At 32.8% G+C, this 15772-nt stretch overlaps 1 protein-coding gene across 4 annotated transcripts in view; it reads left to right on the top strand.

The window, feature by feature from the left end:
• The window catches only part of nSyb (neuronal Synaptobrevin), a 71907-nt gene that overhangs the window by 47434 nt on the left and 8701 nt on the right, over positions 1-15772 (top strand). For 2 of the 4 annotated variants that reach the window (XR_011950414.1, XM_072527622.1), the window contains exon 6: positions 1786-12667. The exons of the other annotated variants lie outside the window; for them this stretch is intronic. The gene's annotated coding sequence lies outside the window, so the exon portion shown is untranslated. Of the gene's footprint in view, positions 1-1785; positions 12668-15772 lie in introns of those variants that run through there. 4 annotated transcript variants of the gene reach the window in all.

A 15772-nucleotide genomic window follows, 5' to 3' on the forward strand; every position in this document is an offset into this window, starting at 1 on the left:
TTATACTATTTTTGATATCCGGTACCAAATTTGTGTCGAATAGGATGTCCACTGTAACTGCAATATTGCAGTTATTTTTTTCCAGGATGCCTGAGCTAGTCCACCTCATTTCCTGTAAAGCAATGATATCTGCTTTGGCTTTATTCATTTCTTGTATGAGCAGAGCCGTGGCTCCGGGTGATAAAAGCTTACGTTCCACGTGCACATTTTTAAATCATTATCCTTATTTCGTTTGCGAGTTCGTCGTAGGTTAGACAGTCCGTAAAAAACAAAAGGTTTTTTACAAAGTTGGGTAGTTAACCCAACGCCAAACCCCCTTTTCGGGGGGCCATTTCACCCGCTCTCGTCAGTTCCTAACCCAACTTTCCACCCAGGTTGGATACCGGATCTCCAGTTGGGTTGGTCGGTTTACACGGGATACGAGTGTGAAGGTGAGAGTCGGATTTGAGTAGAAGAGGCTAATTGGAGTAAACTGGAATCAACTCCATGTTTTCGCATTCTACTCCTTTATCCCCCTCTAAATCTACCCTATGACAATATCTGCTTTTACTCTGAGGGTGGTTAACACCTCAACTCTAGGGTGAAAAAAGTTTATCACAAAAAAACTATGATAGTTACTAAAATATTGAATTTAAAAGTTCACAAATTCAGTCAAAAAAGCATGTTTTAAACGTTTTTTAGCGAATAACTTCAAAAATTTAGATTTCATCGGGAAAACTGTTTGGATAGAAAATGAAGCTTATAAAACAAAGAGATTCGAAAGAGATTTCAAATTAAAAGATTTATAACACTTTTAGTTTATTTTAAAAGCTAAAAGTAGTATACATCAAAATTTTTTAAACCCTTCCTTTTAAAAAATGTTGCGCTGAAAGAGCTTGAAGGCTCAACGCATAAGAATGCAACCTTTAAACAATTATATCTCGTTAAAGTTTTATTCCATAGAAATAAAAAAAATCAAAATGTTTAGTAAAATATCTTCTGTATTTTTTTTTAGTTCTTAAAATTCAATATTATAGCGGCTACCATGGCTTTTTTAATAAATTTTTCCACCCCTGAGATGAGCTGGTAACCACCCTTACAATATTGCCATAGGGTAGATTTTGATCTTTGATCCATTTTTAACTACTGTCAAAATTTCATGCAAATTGCTTAACATAAAAAAAATCAGAGGTTGTCAAGTATTTTCACCGTCATATTCTGAACTAATAAGATTTAGGCTCGTATTGATTTCTTATTGTTGTACAAAATGATTGTCAATACATAAGATTTATTCTAATAAGGTGTTTCTCCTTAACTAGTTAAGTAGTTTTTCCTATGTGTGTTGTGATTAGATTACCTAGGAAGTTCAGCGAATGCAATTCACAGACTGTAAGTTCATAGAGAACAGTTCACCGAATACGCAATTTAACTCTACTCAATTTGTTGAAGATATATTTGAATTTAGTCGTCACTGGTTTAACCTGGACGTCACGTTGGGGATTATCGAAATAATTCAATGTTAAATGCTTAAATCGCTATTTCGATTAACGTCATAGCTGTGAACTTATTACTCGAACAATAATTGTCTCGACTGTGAACTTTCTGCGACAATTGTGAAGCTGTAGAGTAGTTATCAGTGAACTGTTACATTTTTTTCGGCGTAACGCATCCGTGAATTATATAGTTGATGAACTGGCGACGTGTGAACTGCTCGTCGATGAGTTTCACTCGATGAACTATCCTATAGCCGTGTAAGTACTCTTGAAATAACAATCGCAAATTGACAAAAAATTTAATCTTTTCCAGTTCGAATAATTGGCAAACACAGAAAATCTACAATTATTGAATACAACACACCAATACAAAAAATCAATATTAAAGTAATTTAATCTATAGGTTGGATTGAAATAGACGATTAGGCAAGTTGGTTGAAAAAAAATATAATCAGTTGTTAAAGGTTCAATAAATGGACACTGGTATTTCACCAAGTAATTGTAATTCAATAATAATAAGGCTCTGGAAACACCATTATTTTATTATCACGGTAAAATACGAGTGTCTAACTGTCAAAAATGTTAAAATTGTGTATTTAACGAAAACATTATTAATATAAGTTTAGGTGAACAGTACGAAAAATATTTTGTTTTTTTTTTCTAATATTACTATAGTAAGCGAACACTTTGTTATTTTTCTTTGTGTTTAATTAAAAGAAAAGAATAGACTTTTACATTTTTACAACATTTATAGACAATTAAGAGATTTATCTAATAATTTTTTAAAAAAGTTTTTTTACAATCTGAAAAATCTTGTAGTTTCGATAAAAGACGTCACATAAAGACACTGTCCTAAGCGAGTTTGAAATTTGTAAAACGAATTTTGAACGGTCATTTTGGTACAAGCATTTAACCAGAATGCACTAGGAATCGCTTGTGCATTTGAGAAATAACTTACCTGTGATTTTGATGTTAATTGTACTCATAAATGCTTATCTTCAAGGTCTTAAAACAGATTCTCGCTGTTTGTTCCATTATCTACTATTAAATGTTTTAAGCAATACTCAAGGGCAGCATAAATAAGAGTGTATAAGACTATAATTCGCTCCACAAATAATGTATTGAAGCGAGATATGGACGCTGGTATTATAAGGGAAAATACTACCTTTCTGCCTTGTAGAGACGAGATAATTGAGGAGTGGAGTCAAAGACATAACCATAAACTCCAGACACTCTATAAACAAGAAAACATAGTACGCTACGTCAAAGTACAACCTATAAGATAGACGGAAGGTTTTATATGGAGATCCTAGTACCCAGGATCATATGGTAAGCATTTTGACGTAACGTAGCGTCAATAGCGCATTATCATGCTATGGAGGTGGAGGATAATCTGTGGAGCATTAGGATTCGGAGGGATAGTTCCTGATTCACTCGAACCAATCCTTGTGCAAAGGAATTGTAGACCCGAACGTCAATATGGGTATACCAGTCTCTACAAGTTGGGTTTACTTCTGGTGCTTGCTTGCTTTCGAATGAAACAGAGCAATTATAGTGTGGATTACAAAACAATAACCCCTCTAAATACTACTTACCAGAATGGGTTTAGACGGGTTATCAGATGAACAGCAATGATTTAGATCCGGAAGATCCTGCGTAGACGTCGTATTTATACTAAGATAAATCACAGAAAAGGCCATCGAGTACAATAAACCAGCATATCTATGTTTTATAGACCTGACAAGGCTTTCAATCGAATCCAAGTCTAACACCTACACGCACCAACGTCGCACCAAGTACGCCTACATACTTAATAAAAGAAACATCATCATCATCATCCAGCCTCAAGAGTCCACTGCTGAACATAGGCCTCTTCCTTATGTTTCTAACCCCTTCTATCTTGCGCCGCTCTAAAAGAAACATACCAATCAATATTATACAAACCATCGAAAACATCTACTTCCATAATAGAATGCAGGCAAAGATAAATGGAAAACTAACACAGTGTATATCAGTACAGAGCAGAGTCGGACAGGGTGACAAGACAAGACTCTTTAAAGCAGAAATTATACCTATATTAACATACACGGCTGAGACACGACCTGATACATCTAAAACTAGACGACTACTAGAAACAACAAAGATGAAAATACTTCGACAAATATCAGGGAAAAGTCTGTTGAATAGGGAGAGAAGCGAAATCATAAGAAAAGTATACAATATAGAAAACATAAATGGATGGGTGACAAAACGGAAACAGAAGCAGAACGAACACATTAGTAGAATGGTAGAGAATAAGATAGTAAGAATAGCTTGAGATAAGTCACCAAATGGACGAAGAAGTATTGGTAGATCAAAAAAAAGATGGTGTGATAACTTAAACAATTTGGGAGGCTAATATTGAAGAAGAAACAGGCTTTAAAGCCTGCATACAAGAAGGAAGTAGAAGAAGAAGAAGGGTTTAGACGAGGAAGATCAACAATTAATTACGTATACAATTATTATTCCTGGATTTTAAAACTGCATTTGATACAATCAGTAGGACAAAAATTAATAAATATACTAATTGTGAGTCTAAAGAACTATCACAGTAAACAAAAAACTTTTAAGGAGATTCAAGTAAACAAGGGTCTGAAAAAAGAAAACTCTATCCTATTCATCCTGATTTTCGAAGCAATAGTAAGGAAGGTAAACTTCGTGAATGAAAACATTATCACTAATCAGCCTCAAACACACATATGCAGATGATCTAGCAAAGACAAACGTGGTACTTATAAGAGAAATTGAATAATTAAATAAACAAAAATGGCTAGGGATAGAGCAGCTCATCTATTATTTGTGGACTTGACGACAGCTTATGATACAATACCCCTATGCAGACTATGGCAAGTACTGGGAAGGTGATCTATTAATATTAAACTACTAAAAGCAATAAAAAGGTATTACAACGATCTTCGATCAAAAATGTAGAATAACAACCAGTTTTTCGAGAATTTTAGGGTAAATAAGGGAATAAGACAATGGTGCAGTCTATCTCCAACACTCTTCAAAAACACCTGAGTGAGGCACTGAAGAAATGAAGAAGATCATGTTCTGGAATGATTATACCATTAAACGACGAATCAACCCTATATACGCTTCATTTCGTGGATGATCAAGTATTCATCGCACAGGCTTAGGAAGACCTGCAATTAGTAACAAAGCGATTAATACAGGAATACGAGCATTGGGGACTAAATGTTAACTTAACAAAAACGAAATACATGTGCATAGGAGGAGCTGAAAAAAATCGAGGAACGGGTCATAAAGGGGAAAAAATAATACTACTAACGCACTAAATAGAAAAAGATCTAGCTATATAACAACGGTTTTAAAAGCGTAGTACTTTATGGTTGCGAAACCTGGCAAATCACTAAGGGAATGGAACAAAAACTCCTTGTTCTGGAAATGGATTTTTATAAAATTCTGAGCTACAGTTTATAGTTATACTTTCTCATATTCTGTCTCTGATGAATTGTCGGCGCTTCAAGAGAATTGACTGTAGGGTCTATGCTCCTGCTACTAATAATATGATCAAGTTTCTACATGTTGAAATTTGTTCCCTCTGTTCAAATAGAGTTGTCAATTGTCAGAAGATAATTTGACCAATAGGCGACCAATAGCTATAGTCTTGTTCTGCGAAGAGGTGTAACATGTATCGCAATGGCATGCAGAAAAGTCTTTTGTTAGAGAATGATGATGAGTGTCTTAATGTAATCATGTATTTCTATATATCTTTATCACTTATTCGTATTTATACTTCACAAATTAATACTAAAATTGACAAGTGATAGTAAAAATTAAATACATTACTTCTGTCTAAGAATTTATTACTTTTTAAATTCAACTGCTACAAAAACCAACAAACCAAAAAACAAAGCCAAACCTTCAAAAATGCTCACGTCCAATAAACTCATGATGAATCATAAGGTTGTACCTTTTTTACAAAGTATGGCAAATCAAGTCTAAAAGTAAAAAGGAGGTACTTAAAAATCGATTAGTAACCAACCAGTTCCATCGTGTTTACACTAACGAATTAAAATAATAGTACAGTACTCCTATAAAAGTGGGATGATACTATTAGTACCGCCTTTATTATTTATTTCGTCTATTACTAATATCAAATTAGCAATATATGTAAAATTGACCTGAATTTACGATTTTTAAATAACTGGTAATCGTACTAATGATACAGAACTGTATTAGCGGACGAGGACTATAACTGAACTAAAAGTAAAGACGATCCATTAATCATCCGCATCAAAACAAAAGACGAAAAAAAATCTTTGATTCAATCTAAAGTAAACCCTCCGCGAGAGGTCACCCTATAATAATGTCAAATCTTTTTATTTGTTTACAATTAACTGAACAATAATTGTATTGACTGGACAGATCAGAAACTATTCTGATTACAATAAATGAACCAGAACAAAAGAGTGTAATTCCTTGGTGTACATCTATGATCTGCTTACTTATAGCATCGTCCAATATTCTAAAAATAACAAATATAAAAGTGATGTATACAATTGTTTAGTTGAGAAATTACTCTATGTTGCTTTTGACATATAGTATAATCAACATTTAAGAAACTCAAATTAAATGAAATTGATTTTATCGAAAATACAAAGATAATATTCAGTTTATAAAAAAAATCGTAGAATTTTATAGTCAATAGTATGAGTATCTATTCTATCTTCCGTTTAGTAATAACGATTTTTATAATTTAATTAGAAAACATCGAAAATAAAAATTGAATTTGTATAGAAAAATAATAGTCGTACTTCAAAATGTCTTCTATAAGCAGACATAATAAGATCCACTGGACACAAAAAGTATTTGAAATGTTTAAGATTTAACTGCTTACTTACCAGCTAATTAGTCTACTGCGCCAATAAGAGAAAGGCTTTCCAAAAAGCTCTGAAATAAACGAAAGATAAAATTTCCTAAAAAAATTTATTAATGCTCTATAATAACTCTATTATATATGCTATGATACTCATCTGTTCGTGCAGGGTAAAAGAGACGAAAAGAGGTCGAGAGAAAGACCAAGAATCTAATAGTTAAGAAAGATCAGTGAATAATTTGGCTGCATCTCCATTAAGTAGTTTATTGTAGCAGCGCCAAATGAATACAGTCGAACTCCCTTATTAGAATACCGGTTATAGAAATATCCCGGTTTAAAGAATAGAAATTTGAGGTCCCGAAACGTTTCCAGTCCCTTTATATAAGAGTACGTCTTAATAAAATAATATCGCTTTTCGGTAAACGAATAACTTTTTATGTACAATTTTCTAAAAATTAAAATGACGTCTGGTTTATTATGGTATGTCAAGTAATATATACTTTTTCATTTATTTTTCTTCTTCTTCTTTTGGCATCATAACCCTGGATGGGTCTTTGCCTGTCTGGCTATGTCCTTCCATTCAGATCTCTCTTGGGCCCTTCTGCTCCATTGTCTAATATTCATGGTTTTCAGATCGTCTTCCACGTCATCCAACCATTTCGTCTTGGGCCTTCCTTTTTTCCGCCTTCCTACCGGCTTCCACTGTAACATATTCTTTATCGTTTTCATGTCTACTTGTCGCTGAACATGTCGCAGCCATGACAGTCTTTGACTTTTCACAAATCTTACAATGTCATACCCTTCATTCAGTTCATTAACCTCCTCCTTTCTCCTCATTCTCCATGTGCCATCTTCCTCTTGGACCGGGCCATATACTTTTCTCAGTATCTTTCTCTCGAATGTACTGAGTTGTGCTTCCTCTTTTTTCGTCATTACCCAGGTTTCACAACCAAAGGTTACTACGGGTCTAATCAAAGTTCTGTAGATAGTCATTTTGGTTCTTTTGTCTAATAATTTCGATGTCATCAATCTATTATTAGCATATTATGTATGATTTCCACTGGAAATACGTGCATTAATTTCGCTTCTTTCGGAATTCTTCTGATTGATTTCTGTGCCCAGATATGTGAAGGCGTCCACACGTTCAATAGTATAGTTGTCTATTACTATAATATTTTCAATCGCAGGTGTTCTTTTGATGGTCATGTACTTGGTGATTGTTTCGTTTATTTTAAGCCCTCTTTTTTGTGCTTCAGGATCAATTTCCTTGAACGTTTCCATTAGTTGTGTCTTGCTTCTATTAATAATGGCGACATCATCTGCATATGCAGTAATTTGTACTTTTTTGGTGTTAATATGGTCGGTTACATTGGTTTTTCTGATGACTGCTTCAAGGATTATGTTCAACAGCATGGTTTAAAGTGCGTCCCCCTGTCTCTCCCCCATGTCAAACAGGGGAAACAGTTCTCCATCTACTCTAACTGCGGCTTTTGAGCCCTGCAACGTCATTTTTATGAGGTGGATATATTTTTTTGGTATACCTAGATTTCGGAGGTCTTCCAGCATTTTGTCTCTTTTCACACTATCAAAAGCTTGTTTAAAATATTTTTAAACTTTTTCATTTATTATAAGCACTAATTCGAGCCTTACCTGAAATATCCAGAAGTAATAAGTATTTCTTCATTTATCTAAATATTTATATTGAGCACATATTTCGTTGCCTCTTCCTACGTGCTTGCAAGTGAATTATGGCGTTGTTAAATTCGAAGAGAAAGGAAAAACTTCGAAAGAAAAAAATGAATGTAATGGAAACAACCCAAGTGCAGTCAAATCAAAACTGCTAAAAAGTTCAGGTGAGCAAACTTTTAAAAAACCAAGTCAGTTTCATCAACGATTGGCGAGCTAATTTAAAATCAACCCAAAAACGAGAATGCAGTGGGAAAGCTTCAGACGTCGCACAGGTATTGCCCGAGTGGTTTACTCAGAAGAGGGCCCAAAATGTTCCCAGCGGTCCAGATTTAAAAAAAGCTGAATAGAGGAAAATTTGGATTACGCTAACTTCAAAGCGACAAATGGATGGTTCTGTAGATGGAAAAATCGTTCACAAGTTTTCTTCAAAGAAATTGTTGAAGAAGCAAAAGATGCCGATTTATCTGCGGCAAATACATGGATAAGTAATATGTGTACAATTGTGACGAAACTGCGCTTTATTAGCGAGCTACTCCAGACGGCACATTTTGTTTCGCAAGGGACAAAGCTGTTTGTGCTAGTTCCGATGGACGCCATAAATTGCCACTTTTAAAGGTGTTTTAAATGCGTAAAATCATTGCCCGTAAAATAGAGTTTCAATAAAAATAGCTTGGAGGATAACAATCCTATTTAAGGAAGTGACATTGAATTGACATGACAAGGTTATTGACTTCGAAAAGAAAATTGCAGAAAAAAAAATAGAAACGTTCTTTTACTTTGTTGACAACTGTTGTGTCCATAAACCTGACGTGAGGCTGAATAATGTAACAATACATTTCTTACCCGCCAATACAACTTCACCTATTCAACCGATGAATCTAGGAGCTATTTCCGCTTTTAAGAGAAATTATAGAAAACAATTTGTAATTATAACTTTATTGCTAGTTCCAATGAGTATGTACTATTAGCAGATCATAGCAATATTACATAGTATTTACTATTATTACATATCTTCAGTACACTTATTTCTACTAGATATTTTATCAATGATTGGTTATTACTGGTTATAGGAATATTTTTGCTTCGCACGAAAGCTATTCCAAAAAGCGGGTTCGATTATAGCTGTAATGATTGCTAACCTCCGCCGGTAGATGGCTCCATAAGAAGACGAGAGTATTTAGAAATATATATTCCATATATTTTTAACATCTCTCACTAGCTCAGTTTTCAGAGTATGTAAAAAAATAATTTATTAAAATGGTTTGGGTAGTCTAGAAAAAAATTGAATTTGGAAAAATAGATCAAAGGAAAATATTGTTTCATTAAAAAAAATCTGAAATTTAACAGAAGATGTTTTAATATCTACCAAAGATTCTCTATAGATATCTCGAAACACAGAAAGACAGCAAAAACTATGACAAGTAAAAGTAGACAACTGAAGCAGTAACGAATTCTAACTATAACTCTCAAGTACTTTTTTGTCCCGATCCTAGTTAGAGTTTAGCTCTGAACAACTATTTTATGTAGCTTTACAACTGTTACCTACTTCCTTCAACTACCAATAATATTTTAAGACTGAAACTAATACACCTAAATAGTAGATGCTTAGCGATCATTTAGTTCTAATAGAAATCTTCCTTCTAAGTATATTCTTTTCTTTTAATATAAACGATAAGGTACTACTAGGCTTCAATTGGAAATTCAAGCTTAGAAAATCGGCATACAACTCGGTTCTAACGAAAAAACTAGTTGTCTACTTGTTAGTCATTTTTTTACTTATTTACTAAAATAGTTTATGTACATTCTAGAAAAACACTGCATTGTTGATTCGATAATCTTTTCGGGAAATATATATAAATATTGTTAAGTTTGACAACAGTGTTACTTAAACCGTGTGGGCCGCGTTGCTGTCGGTTTTCTCTAATTTTCGGCAAATTCCTATCTGTAATTTGACGAACAGGACTACCACCTAGTAACTGAAAGGTAGATGTTTATATGTCACAACTGGGTGTTCGTAAAAATGTTTAATCAACACCGATAATTATGAGAATATGGTTTTTTATGAGAACGTAGAAATTCTCATAAATATCTTAATGATATGCCATATCCTTACTAAGTCAGATACTTTTCTTTATTTCATGATTTACCAGGTCTACCCACTCGACATATTTGCTGCATATTTTTTCCTTATTCCTCGCTAACTTCCAAGTTGTAGGTCTTTTTGAACAATTTGTACCTCTTCTTTACTTACTTGTTCTTTCTTTGGAGCAAAATTGTGTTTGTTATTATTATTCTTCCTTATAATTATTCGTCCTTTATCACGCTTAAGAATTCTTTTATATGCTAAAGATTTAATGCTAAAGCATTTTTTGAGGTATCCAAAAACCTCATTATGTTTTTACGGTATTTAGCTGAGTTTCCGTTCATTTCTGTGTTTCTCATCGATCTGTCTTTTGTTCCTTGTTTCGCTCATCAAACAAGCCCAAATTACCTTTCTACCTGATTCCTTTTTCAATACGTATGGTTCCTTTGATTCTATATATATGTATCGTGCCTTGTTTGGGTAAGTATCTCGCTATCTTTTCATTTTTCACTATTATTATCCATATTAAAGTTGAAAAATTAAGCTTATTATTAAGTTCATGGTATACATATCTTCCTTAATATGAATTCTTACATCTAACCAAAAACACTCGAGAATAGCGCAGAATAGGACTGACTTCCTTTAAAAAAAATCTAAGCTTCCTTTGTTTGTTTTGCCTTATTTTTCCTCAACTTAAACATCGTACTTTTCAAAATAGAATTGTTCTACTTTTACCATCTTTCTAGTCATCAGTTAATGTCTAAATTTTATAGAATATGTCCTTGTTATCAAAGGCATGTATAAAAAGTGTATAGATTGAAAATTATTGTTATTTGTTGAATTTCAGGTTCTAATAGATTAACTCAATAAAAACCTTAATTTTATTAGATATTTAACCTTTGAATGAACACCCGCAGTATGCCCTATTAGATTTTATGTGTTTTTTCACTTCATTCTTAAGTTAATATTAGCAGGTATATACTAGAAATTTGTATGGATAAAACTGCAATTTACTTTTTATTTTTAAGTATATAAGTCTTTTAGTCCGCCTATGAAACGTCATTACAATACCTACTTCTATTTATGATGCTATAAAAGAAAATTGGAAAACAAATAATAAGTAAAGGGAATATATGATTTTAAACATGAAAAAATGGTTAAGAATTAATAATATTTAAGTATTTAGATAAAAAAAGTCCAAAATTTATAAGACTTTATGAGTTATAACTTTTGGAACTAGAGGATCTTGAAGTACGACGAAAAGAATCTTGGAAAACCTCAAAGAAAGTATAACTTCAAAACAGGTTTATTTGTCTGCACACATAAATATACTATAGTATATAACCATGTAAATATGAGAAGATTCTTCAGTAACCTTTACAAAATATGGCTCGAATGACCAATATTAAATATGTTCTTCGGCAACCCCAGGACGATGGAAAAACTTTAAATCTTGATGTGTAGCTGACAACTGATAGATAAACTTAGAAGCTTTACTATTTGGAAGCTCAATCGCTTCTTGGCAAGTTAGAACAATTTTCTTTTAACGAAAAAACCCAAAAAGTAAGTTTCAGTTTTTAAACGATGGATTGCTAGTGTAAATATTTTGATTTTGTGGAAAGACGTACCAGTACCACTCACTAACATCAAATGGTACTGCTTAGTCGCTACATGTACATAACTATGTAATAAATTACGTTCAGAAAAATCTACTGTCTCTAAATTTGCCGTCCACAATTTTCCATTCCACAAAATTGTATTGAAATGGTCATTTATTTACGCTTATACATAGTATCTTCACGAATTATCAAAGAAAATATCTGAGGTCCCATTGGCCATGTTGTGTTTTCCAAAAGAACGTATAAATACAAGAAATGGGGAGTAGAGATGACAAATCATCCACTCAAAAATGGGGGTTTAAAATGATTTAAACAAAATTTTACGTTACTCCTAACATTTTTCTGGTCTGTAAGAAACAACTGACTGGATAATATTGTCATATCGTCTTTTATTGCTTCGTTTCGTCATTTTACCTATATTCTTAATATTGGTCATCATTTCTTTATTGAGTGATACACCTCTGCCTGTTTCAGTTAAATGTGTGTATGTTGAATACAATTTTAACTACAAAGGGGTTGGTACGCATCCCTGTTTGATACCTCTATGCTTGAAATATATCCCTAATAAAGTTTTTTGCTACATCACGACATATATTATCTGTCACTCTTACAAGTGTTTGATGGTTTTCACGATCAGAAGCTTTCCCGTAGTCGATTTTTTGTTTACTGTCTGGAAATCGTTGGCGACACATTTAGGTGATACCAAAAAACTTTCTAAGCTATAAAATTAGTCGAATTATTTGTATGTAGGAGAAAATGTTTATAAGTGTAAATAGAATAAAAATTGCGCATTGCTTTATAATTAAATTCCCATAAAAAATAAACCAATTGGCGATTTTAGAAATGAGTTTTACGTTGTAAATTTTTTTAATTTGATAAAATTGTGAAATTTCCAATTTTCAATTAATAAAACATGTGGCACTACTCTATTTATTCATTTCTATTATTAACATTAAAACGTCTTTAAGGTACCATCATTATACGATTTATTAGTACAGTTATCATCTTCACAAGAAATAAGGAAAGAGATAAAATGGACTTTGATCATTAAAGCTGCTGAATATAGCTAAAAAATTGCGGTTTACTAAATTTACTATTAATTTATACTAATACTACAATCACAGTAGTGGAGTCACTCAAGGTAGCTTCTTCTTCTTCTTTTGTCCTCACAACTCTCGGTGGTTATTTATCTATCTTGCTACTTACCTTTATATAAACCTGTCTGTTCCTATGTCTTCATTTCTTCTCCCGTATGTTCTTCCTCTTTTTTTCACTAGCACGTACGTCGGAATACACCCGGTGATAACTCCCAACGCCCCGGCAGAGAATGTTCTGTATTCACACGCCACCCTCAATAGACTCTTCCTGTCTGCTCGGGTGAGCTGCTTTCTGTAAGCCTTTGTTAAAACTGCAGTTCTCCAGACAGGCGCAGCGTAGAGGACGATCGATTGCACAACAGACTGAAGGGCCCTCCTCCTCCCAGTTTTGGGCCCTCCGATGTTGGACATGATCCTCCCCAATGCGGCGTTTTGACTCAGAGTCAACCCTTAAATACCTCAAGCATTTCTTTGGATCCACTCTCTTTCCTGCACATTCGAATGTTATCCCGTCCCTTTTCCTTGATCCCTTGGGAATTATAGCCTCGGTCTTACCCGCAGCCAGTTCTAGCTCATGGATTTTCATCAAAGTATGTCCATTTAATAATCTAAAAATATGATTGCTTTAGTTGCGAGGGGTCCCGGATTCAAACTGGAAACTCATTCCAGATACTAGAAAACCAAAAAACGCTTTTCCTTTTGATTTTTCTTCATGAAAATTTTATGAGCAATTTCAGAAATGGTTTTGGTATTCTTGTTGAATTGTATTTGTAGAGCGTGCAGATATTCTTGTTTCTTTGTTGATTTGTTTAATAAGTCCACATTTTTTTTACCGTTTCTGTTTTTTTTTTGTAGTTTTGCTTCCACAAGATAGTGGTCTAAGTTAGAAAATCACTCTTGAATATATCTGTTGCTCAGGGTAGCTTATACTTCCCATGAAAAAAAAACAGATAAGATATTATTAAAATAAATAGTAATGTCACAAGTAGAAAACTAAAGTAGAACTTGAGCCATGAGTGAAAATGTACCAGAGAAGAAGCTTATTACAAATTTTTATGGCATTAATTTACGTCTTTAGTAGACGACAATACTTTGAAAAACTCTTTGACTTTGACATCTAATATATTCAATTAAATTTTGTCCCGTGTCTTAATTTCTTTTACACTATTGTCTGTTATATAAAAAGATAAATATTTTTTTCAAAAATAATGTACAAATACTTGAAAATACAGAGTATATTTTGAAAATAACTGTACGAATAATAAAAAATTAAGGCTCTATTAAATAGTTCACAAATACCACACCAAAAAGTGGGAAAACATTTATTTCCTATTATTTTGTGTTACTTTAAATCACGTATTCCCTTCCTACAGATTTTAAAGAGTATAAAACACAATCGTCAACTAAAAAACCATTTTTTAAGTAGCCTTAATTTTTATGAACTCGAAATGCACCATAAAGTGTACATCTTTCATTCCATATTATATTTTAAGCTTAAAGGTAGGTATAGCAGATTTTCCACAAATCTCTTTGCACGTCATCGATCAGTTCTTTTGTCAGTTCAGTTTTATGATGTTACAACCAATGTTGCCTAATTTTTTTAATAGTATAAATATATAGTATATAAGTATTTGTAAACCACCATGTAAAACACCATAAGTAAAGGTTTATATAAGTGTGGTGTATGAAAATTTGTATGGTGATATAGTTTGATGACTTGCAAAAGAGTTCCAGGAAAAGTGAATCGATTATTTTTGCTTTTAAAGAAAACATATGTTTCAGGACCAACAACAGTGCTATTTATCTTAAGAAGAAGAGGAAGTATACTAGTTATCTATTTCTAATAACTTTTCTGCATGCAGTTACTTTTAACATTTACACGAGAACTTTATTGACATTTTTTTTGCTTGTAAAACATCAATCACGTCATTTTTCATCACATTTTTCTCTAACAGTGAAAGACAGACAGATATAACACAACAAAAATTGGATTTTTTTTTGGCGTACCCTTGAAGAAGTAACATTGGAAGAATTAAGAAAAATGAAAACATGCCCAGGGCATTCACCTACGAGAACTCCGGGTTTCTATGGTTAAATAGTGGTATTACAAATTTGAACTACCAAATGTTAAAATATATATCAAATTGTATTAAAATACACATGATCTTTATTATAGAAATTATTCAGTAGTAGAAATATGTGGTAATGTCACCAAAATTCCTTGCTGGTGGCTGCACACTTTCTAATTGTGACATTTTACTGTCAATAGATTGTACTATTATAATAAAGATATTTTGATCAAATCTATTTAAAACATTTTTTTATTTTTTACTAAAAATGGCTTACTAAAGTTTAAATAATTTTAAAAATTGTACTAATTTTCATTTTACCTTATTTTTATTTAAATTAAACTATAAACTAGTCTTTATTATTTATTAGGGGCTTTAAAAGTTCTTATGAGGTAATAGTATAGAAAATTCAGATTATTTAGAATCAAGACCATTCTAACCTACAAAAATTTACAGCAAAACGTCACATTAATCTAAAAGTCAAATTGGTTACCCTTACTAAACAATAGGGAGTTTTTGTAACTACCTAACCTAACGTATCTCCCTATACGTAAAGAACTAACGTATCTAAGAAGATGAACGTTAAATTGAGAGTTAAAGTTCTGCACGCAACATAACGATGGTGTTGCCCTCATCGAATTAGTGATTAACTAATAAATTGTCAGGATTTTAGGGGCTGCGATTTTAGGGGTTGTGCTCAAAGCCTCATAGCCTATCTACTCAGGTGTGCATTTGGTTACCTTCGGCTCTATAGGGATGTGTATGAACGTAACGTACCAGCCCGTTACGTTAGGTAATACGTATCTAGATACGTTATTTAAACCATTAATGCGCATGCTTATATGTCAAAAAGATACGTTA

The sequence above is a fragment of the Diabrotica undecimpunctata genome, chromosome 3 (assembly GCF_040954645.1).
Source record: "Diabrotica undecimpunctata isolate CICGRU chromosome 3, icDiaUnde3, whole genome shotgun sequence".
Taxonomy (NCBI): Eukaryota; Metazoa; Arthropoda; class Insecta; order Coleoptera; family Chrysomelidae; genus Diabrotica; species Diabrotica undecimpunctata.